Source organism: Nuphar pumila, chromosome 6 (genome assembly GCF_984573655.1).
Source record: "Nuphar pumila chromosome 6, dmNupPumi1.hap1.1, whole genome shotgun sequence".
NCBI classification, from domain to species: domain Eukaryota; kingdom Viridiplantae; phylum Streptophyta; class Magnoliopsida; order Nymphaeales; family Nymphaeaceae; genus Nuphar; species Nuphar pumila.
In genome coordinates this window covers 102,855,101-102,864,685 of record NC_143254.1, presented here as the reverse complement: position 1 = coordinate 102,864,685, position 9,585 = coordinate 102,855,101, and positions in this window count along the sequence as shown.

The window sequence follows — 9,585 nt, the reverse complement described above, 5'->3', positions numbered from 1 at the left end:
AGATCTATACATTGATGTCAATGACCTGCCTGAATGCTAATCTTAAGTTAGTCTAGTTTGTGTTTCTATAGAGGGTTTGTCTGTTTTCAAAGCTTTGGCAGATGTTTGGGATGCCCACATATGTAGGGCACAATGACAAAGTGATTGACGTAGCCACCGGTGGGACAAATAACAACCTGGTGCCGTTCCACCACTGTTTGGAAGTTGAGGAATTGGGTTTAACTTTGGTCAAACTACTACATTGGTGGTGGTTTGGCAGAATGATGTGGAGAAGGTTGTTTTTTTTTTCGATAGGCAAGCTAGGGTTAGGCGGACCCCTACCAGTGAATTAAATAGAATCAAACGTACATCTAAATGCTCCCCAACATGGGTTTCCAGTACGGGGGATGATCCTTTCATGACTTGGTCACCCCCGACCTTGCTAAGTTAGCCAGGCCACTGGTCAAAAAATTACAGTATTTGGGCACTGTACAAAAAAAGTATCTACAATTACTGTAAACAAGCTTACAACATTTTGTTCCTTCTTCCCTCCATTAATGGCGCCTGTCAGTTCTGGCCTTACTCTCAATGATAATCTTCCCAGTTCAATGGATCTTACTCTGTTTGGGAGACAGTTGTTGGGAGCGGTGATGAAAATGCTGGATTTGGCAACATCTTCGTGAGGACGCTGTTGAAATCCAACCATTTATAACACCATCTCCCCTCTCAACACCACAACCACAAAGGCATTGTGCAATCTACAAACCACGGTCAACTTATCATCCCCTTTTTGGAATCCTAATTCCCAAATTAGTTGAATACCACAACCACAAAGGCATTGTGCGAACTACAAACCACGGTCAACTTATCATCATCCATCTTCCAAATCAAAAGATTCACTCATGTATAAAATCCTCCATGCTAAAAGGATGCATTAAACATGTTCACACCTAAATCTTTCTCTTATCAAGGGGACAAGACATGCATGACGTATGCGTAGTTGCTTGCAAGTACAACACAAAGTTCATCATGGTTTCTGTGAGTACATGGTATTTCAACAAGCACTTAACAAAGAAAATTAATAAAGAAGGTATATATATTCATATGTCCTGTCTCAGTTTGAACAAAACCAATGGAATCTGGTTAAACTGGATAATCACGAGGCCAATTACTCGTGGTAAGGAAAAGAAGAAACAAAGAAATAAAATGGCAATGACTATTGAACATGATGGTAGGTAAAATTGACTCTGCCACCAAAACTTAAGCTTGTTATTTACTCAAAAAAGTTGATGAGTCTGGTCAAGGGTGAGAGCTCTTAAGATCTAGGCCAATGTCCATGCCATTGTAGGTGAGCGGTGAATACATCCACAGATCATCGGAGCTCAGAACCTGTCAAGATAATGAGAGAATTAGAAAAGGATACTCAGAAACATAACCATCAAAATGAAGGAAGAAAACACCAACAAAAGTTAAACAATATTTGGACACATGCAATACACACAATTTGATTTAGGCTCTGATTGGGAGCCTTGAATCGATGTTGTTTTGCAGTTTCCCAGTGCTCTCATGCTTTCTTGTTGTTTGGAAGCAGTATTGCCAAAACATTGCATTTGGAATGCAGTTGGCAGCCAAAACCACATTTCAACACCATTCACAAGAGGATGTTTTTGGCAACTCCATCCTCGACACCATATTTTGGCAAACCGTGGAAATGGTGTTTCCATCCCAATCACTACTAACACACCACAGGAGAAAGGGACACACCACAGGAGAGGGAAAGAATATCACACATCACTACTAACACAACTCTCTCTCTCTCTCTCTCTCTCTCTCTCTCTCTCTCTCTCCACACGCGCACACGTTCATATTTGGTTCTCACTTCTCTCTTTTAATACCTTGATTTGGAGTTGCAGAAACTTTACATATCGAGCAGATTCTTCAAGCATTGTGCTCGTACCGAATGAAAATTAGAGAATAGTTGAAAGATGAAATGCATACTTTCCATTCCATTGTGAAAGCTAAATTGCATATACCTGCGGGCATTATAGCTTAACGATGTAAAATTTAACAAAGAAACAAGACGGGAAAACAGAACAAAGATTACTTTGGTGCCATTCGGAACACTTTGGTGCCATTCAAAACAAAGTTCTGCGATACCCTCAAGCTTTCATTTATTCTCTCTTTCCTACTCTGCAAAACAATCAGATCCACCATGAGTATATCAGCAATTTATATAATTCCCTCTGTGAAAAGATAGGCATTCTGCTAAATCAAGTTATATTTTGTCAAGACTTGATGGAGAGACCAATTATTTCAAGAGCTGGGATATGCAAGTTTAGTCCCAGCCGCTATTAGAACTTTAAATGAAAACTGGTCAACATCCTAACCACTATGTTATCTTTCTTGTGGCCAGAGACATTATTTATGCGCAACCACTATATAAACTTCTGGTTTCCTTTCCAAAGAAGACATAGAATTATGACACGGTGTGGAAGAATGTGCTCACCCTTGCATAAAGGCTTTGATGATCAGTAGCAGACCCTCTTCCTGCTCTGGTTTTTCCACTCAAGGCAGCAGAGCTTGAAGTTGTCCCTTTCTGCTATTGGGACACAATTGAGTCATCCTCTGCTCGGGCTTTGCATGTTCACAGCAGCATTGTTTTCTCCTTCATCATTTTTAACTTTGTGTCTCTTCTTGAGTTGGGTATTCTTCCTTCCCCTCTGAGACTGTCACCAAATTGGATTAGATTAGTTAACAGAAACTAGCCAAATAAGGGTACGAAAATACCCATTGCACAACAAGTTAAATTACAAAAAACCATTAATGAACATGTGACTTAAATAAACTCGAGTTGGGTTTGAATCTCGTGAATGACTTCTTTTCATCCTCTCTCAAGTTGTACATGGTTTTGAATAATGAACAACTTGTCTTTTAAGATCCAAAATTTGTCCTTGATAAGCCCTTTTGTAAACAAGTCAACAACTTGATCAACAGTCCAAACGAATTCAGGTTCAATTTCCTTATCTTTGACCTTTTGTCTTACAAAATGTTGATCAATTTCAATATGCTTGGCACGACTGTGGTAGATAGGATTAAAAGACATGTTGATGAAACTTTGATTGTCACATAAGAGAATACATTTAGATGTCAATTCTCTTATTTCTGTCAACAGGTGTCTAATCCATGTTACTTTGACAATAGCAACTATCATTGATCTATATTCAGCTTCTGTGCTCGACCTAGCAATAACTTTTTATTTTCTACTGCTCAAAGAGACAAGATTTAGGCCAACGAAGACACAATATCCTGAGACTAACCTGTGCTCATCTGGATCTTCTGCCCAGTCTGCATCTGCGTAAACGGGAAGTTCATGCATGTGATGTTCATTCATACTCTTTCTATACAGAAGACCATCCCCAACGGTTTTCTTCAAATATCGAAGAATGCATTTAACAACTTTCATATGCCCAATATGTGGTTCATGCATGAACTGAGAGACCTGATTGACTGAATAGACAATATCAAGGCGAGTAAATGTGAGATATTGAAGCATCCCTACTATTCTGTGATATCCTGTAAGGTCTTCATACAAATCTCCATCTTGGGAACTGAGTTTCTGATGAAGTACATTGGGTGTGCTTAGAGGCTTGCAATTTTTCATACCTGCCTTGCTGAAAAAATCAATAGTATACTTATGTTGGGTAAGTGTCATGCCTTCAGTAGTTCTGTCAACTTCTACTCCAAGAAAATATTGCACTTTACCAAGATCCTTAATCTTGAACCTATGGTTCAAGAGTTCTTTGACCTGCTCAATATATTCATTAAAGTTACCTTTAATGATGTCATCTACATATATCAATAACAGGGTAACTGTAGCTTTACATTTGAATATGAAAAGAAAATGATCAAGAAGAGACCGACTAAAATCATATTTCTCTATTTCAAGAAAAAAAACTATCAAACCAAGATCGAGAAGTCTGCTTCAAACCATATATAGCTCTCTTTAACCTACACACATATTCTTTGGAGTTTTCTTCTGCGTACCCAGTGGGCTGCTCCATGGACACTTCCTCCTTCAGAGTTTCATGTAAAAATACATTTTTCACATCCAGTTGACTAATAGTCCACTGATGCTCAATAGACAATGATATTATGATTCAAATAGTGCCCATTTTCACAACCGGACTGAAGGTCTCATTATAGTCTTGTCCTTGCTCTTGGGCGAAGCCCTTGGCAACCAGTTTAGCCTTACATCGCTCAATAGTACCATCCGACTTATACTTTATTTTATACACCCACTTGGACCCAACCACATTTTGATCGTGTACTCTGAGAACAATCTTTCAAGTACCACATTCATGAAGAGCCTCCATTTCTTCATTCATAGCTTCAATCCATCTTTTAGAATTTGTTGATTGATAAAATATCGTGGGTTGATCTTCCTTACCTAAAGAGGTTAAGAAGAGTTGGAAATTCATAGTGAAATTCCCATAACTAACCCACCTATCAATAGGATGTCGAGGTCGAGTAGATCTTCTGGGAACAGAGGATGGAACAGAAACATAAGAAGAATTTATCTCTTGATCAGAGTTGGAAAGAGTCTCCTTTTCACGTCGAGAGTAAACAATGCCTTTATACCTTTCGGGAGCCAAGAGTGGTTCTGAAATGACACTTTCCTGAATCCCTTGTGTAGTATCAAACATGTTTCCCTCAACTCTTTGATTACATCTTGAAGGACAAACATCATCAACACTAGAAAAGAGATCAGAGTTCAACCAGGGGTGGTAAATTTAAATTTCAGGAGAAGTGTTAGCATTGTGGTCAAAATTCAATTTATGAAATACAACATTCTTGGATATTTTGATACACTTGCTCACCGGATCATAACATTTGTACCCTTTATAATCATCAGCATACCCCACAAATCTGCACTTCAAAGCTTTATCCTGAAACTTGTGACGCATTAAACTGTTAACATGAACATAACATACACACTCGAATTCCCGCAAATCATGATATATTGGATGAACACCATGTAAAGAAAAATAGAGTGATTTGTTTTCCAAGATATTCATGGGCAATCAGTTTATGATATGAAAAGCCTCTGCCCAGAAGGTAACTGGAAGGTTACTATCATGCAACATGCTCATTGTACTCTCGACAATATGGTGATGCTCTCGTTCAACAATCCTATTTTGTTGAGGTGTACGAAGGCAAGACACCCACCTACTTATTCCATTTGTCTGGAGAAAATTAATAAAGTCATTTGAGAAGAATTCACCCCCTCCATCACATTGAAAACAAAGGATATTATTAGAGAATTGATTTTGAACAAAAGAATGAAAATTCTGAAATAACTTAAAGGTTTTACATTTACATTTCATAAAGAAAATCCAAGTGTATCGAGAATAACTATTAACAAAAATGAGATAATATCTGATTCCAGACGTGGAAGGAATTGGAGTCGGACCCCAAACATCAGAACATATAATTTGAAACGGTCTTGAAGCTCTTTTATTAATAGAATGAAATGGAAGAACATGACTCTTACATTGAAGACAACTAGAACATTTTTTATCATTGACATTTAAACTTAGACTTGACTTGGGAATAAGACTGCTTGGAACAAGCTTTTCAATCAAATGACTACTACAATGACCCAAACGACCATGCCAAAGATTCGGCTCAATACATTCAGAAAAACTAAAAACACTCGCAGGAGAAACTAAAGAAGATGATGACGTGAGCTTCAAGGTGAAATCAACAGGCCGAACACGAGTGAAAGGATTCTCTTGGAATACGTACATATTCTCTTGTCATTTTTCTTCAGTGAATGTTTTCCTCATGTGAAGGTCCTTGACACAAACAGAAAAATGAGTAAACTCAACTGAAGCATTAATGTCATCTACAAGCTTAGAAACATAAACAAAATTTTCTTGATATTAGGAGCATAAATGACATTTGAAAGAGCAAGAAAAGAATTGGACATAGGAATGACAAAGTTTCCAATGTGAGAAATACGATATTGAGATCCATTTCCAGTGACTATACTATTTCTACCAACATAAGGAACAAGAGTTAGGAGCTTACCAGCATTACCAATGACATGAGTGGCTGCACCAAAATCGACATACCAAGTACCCTGATAATTTTGTTTTAAATTTAATTCAGCTAAGGCAGATAATAAGAACTCCTTGACTTCGCCACTGTTCTTCAATTTATCTGACCCCTTTCTTGTCTCTATTTGTTTGCCTCTATTTTGAGGATTAAACCAACAATTAGCTTTGATATGCCCCTTTTATTGCATAGAAAACAGGTGGGTATTGATCTTTGCCTTCGCGAATTAGAAGGAATATTGGGTGTAGGTAATATTCCACGACTTCCTTGTTCATTCCCTTCTTGACCCCCCCTTTTCCGAAAATCATACCTACCATGTCCTCGCCCATAGGCAACTCCTGTGGCAAGAACATCGTGTGCTTTAACGTGAGCATCAATATATTCAGAAAATCCCTTCAAGGTCATCTCATACTGTAAAAGCTTGGCACAAAGATCTTTAAATGTAGGTGAATCTGACAAACACAATAAGAAAGTAACCATCATATGATAATCAGATCCCAGCCCACTCAAAGTTTGTTGCATCATATCTTTGTCACTAGCTGCGCATTCCACGATGGCCAATTGATCTGTAATAGTCTTCATCTTATTCAAGTACTCCATGATAGTCATGGAGTCCTTCCTCAGCAATTGAAACTCTTCCTATAAAAATAATACTCTAGCCTAAGAAACTTGAGAATATGTCATAATTGCATTGCTGAGCAGTCATCTGGAATTGCCACAAGCACTTCTTGTGACAATGTAGAAATAATATAGGCAACCAATGCCTGATCTTGTTTCATCAAGGATACGTACTCTGGATTTCTAACATAGGTAATAGAAGGATCTCCCTCGCCATTTTTTTCTTCTTGTGGTATGAACTCTGAAGGAACATGGACAGAACCATCCAGATATCTAGAAAGGTCCTGACTTCTTATGAATGATATGATTTGTCGCTTTCAAGTTAGAAAATTGAAATTGTTTAGTTTCTCAGACACAAGTTGATTAAGAAAGTTTGAGGAAAGACCAAATTGAGAGTAAGGAAATGAGTCTATATTCTATTGAAACCGAGAACAAGAAGGAACAAGAAATAATAAATTATGACTTTAGGACAAGCCTTAGAACAAAAATCCAATTATTACTGGATTCTAATAGAATTCAGAACAAAGATTTAATATCAGAGAATTCTGTTGCTTTTTTTTTTAACGATTGGTAAACCCAAGGCAGAAAACCAGAACTGTGCAGTAAAGAATCTGTTCTGAATAGAATTCAATCAGTAAGAGGTACGTTACTTTGAAAATAATGTGTTTTCTTTTCAGAATTATGAGAAAATAGACAAGCAGTACAAAACAGAGAAGAAAATGAGTTCAAAGATGATATTAATTAATCAAAACAGATATGGTCACGTCTAGATCAGAATCTGATCTGACATCAATTTGCAAATGAGTTTGATGTGATCCACTTCAACCTTTTAAATCACGTATAGATCAAATCTGATCTTGCATGGTTATTTAAGCTGTTGTTGGGTAAGATCACGTGCAGCAACGTGAAAAGAAGAATAGTAGGCAAACAAAGAACAGAAAGAAGAAAAATATGACAATGTGAACAAATCCAAGTTTTGGATTTTGGAAGAAAGAGAAACATGTTGGATTTTGATTTGAAGACAAAAGGAATAAAGAGGGAAATCAATAAAATCAATAAGAAAGGGGACAAGGAGAAATAATGAGAACTCGGATGGACAAATACCTTAGAAGAAGACAAAGAAGCTTTACCTGATGCTCATAAGAAGAACACGATCTTCAAGATTGGATATGGTGTTCTGATACCATGATAGAAATTGTGGGTTCCTTCATTCATCCACAAGGACAAGCACAGAATGGAGAGAGAATGTGGCTGCTGCAGAAACCCCTTGTAAGTGTCACCGGTACGTGCGTATCATTAACTATATGCTGATACAAATAATAGGGTACGGAAATACCCATTGCACAACAAATTAAATTACAAAGAACCATTAATGAACATGTGACTTAAATAAACTCGAGTTGGGTTTGGATCCATTCGTGAATGACTACTTCTTTTCGTACTCACATCACCCAAGTTGTGAGCCTTTTTCTTTGGATTGTCACAGGAACTGGTCGCCAAACCACTAGTACCATCATCCAACACTTGTGGTTTTCTTTTGGATGCTAAATTTTTATCTGACAGATTGATTGAAGCGAGTAGTTTTATAGCACCAAAGAGTCATCACTGCTAACCATGTCATTATTGTACATTGCATCACCCCATGGATTCTGCTGATCAGCATGAAGTCGACCGGCTCCTTGGTCATGCACCATGTAAGAACCAAAGAAGTCCTTTGAACTATTTGAATACATATCATGATCCAGAGTGGGTGCACTCTGTGGCCAGTAATATAGACTCGAATTTACAGAATCTGAACCAAAATAAACACTAGAATCCAGGGATTCTTCACCTTCCACCACGTTCAGGGCTTCCTGATCATAAGGCCAAGATGACACAGTTTGATCATTCGAAATGGAGTAGCTAGTGAGAAGTTGGGACATCATCTCAGCCTCATCAGCAGATATAGATCCAGAGATTGGATACTCATGCTGAACTGAATTGGTGGTGCCATTCGGACTCCACATGAGTTCAGACATTTTTGTAGCAGAGCTCTATCTTATGTTCTGAATAAAGGGTTGGAATTGTGGAGAGTATGCTGATGAGCTTGGTGATTCTCAAGGGTTCGGAATGAGAAAACGACACATATTTATACCAGCAGCCTGGGAGAATGTTGCCGTGAGGAATTTGACTTCATTTTTCTAACAATTTTAGCATTCTATTAACCAAAGCTGGTGTGAATTGTCTATTGCTAATTAGGAGTCCTCTGTGGGGCCATCTTTCCACACAACTCAGAGACGGGCCAATTAAGGGAATTACTACATAAAAATTTATCAATATTAAAAAAAATGTCTCGCATTGGAGTCCCTATTCCCTTTCAAACCTTTAATACTCAAATAACAGGCAAGAGATTATTCTCATCTGAGTAACAAAAAGGATCCATAAGTTTCGATATCAAGGAAACCACCAGTTTAGTGTTGCCTCATACCACATAAGCTTCATTCCAATTTTGAAGAATAAATAAAGCACTGCGACCAATTGTTGTGACCAAACGCAATTGTCAAGCAGAAGTCATTAGCGGGACTGGAGGCTAGATAGAACATTCTCAGAAATTAAGCTCCAATATTTCAAAACTATCAGAGGAAATGATAAAGATATCCAAGTTATATCGAGAGTTAGTCCATACATTAAATTAATAATATTCATTCCGGTCATTAGATCAAATTCATATAGGATAAACACGTAATTAGACATCGATTCCTGAGACCCAACTTTGAAACAACCAGTTAAAATCTCACAGTTATACCTGCCAAAAAAACTATGTAACTAAGCATCCAACGTGAGGCATGAATCACCATCTGAAAGTCGAAACTAAGCAATTCTTATAGAACA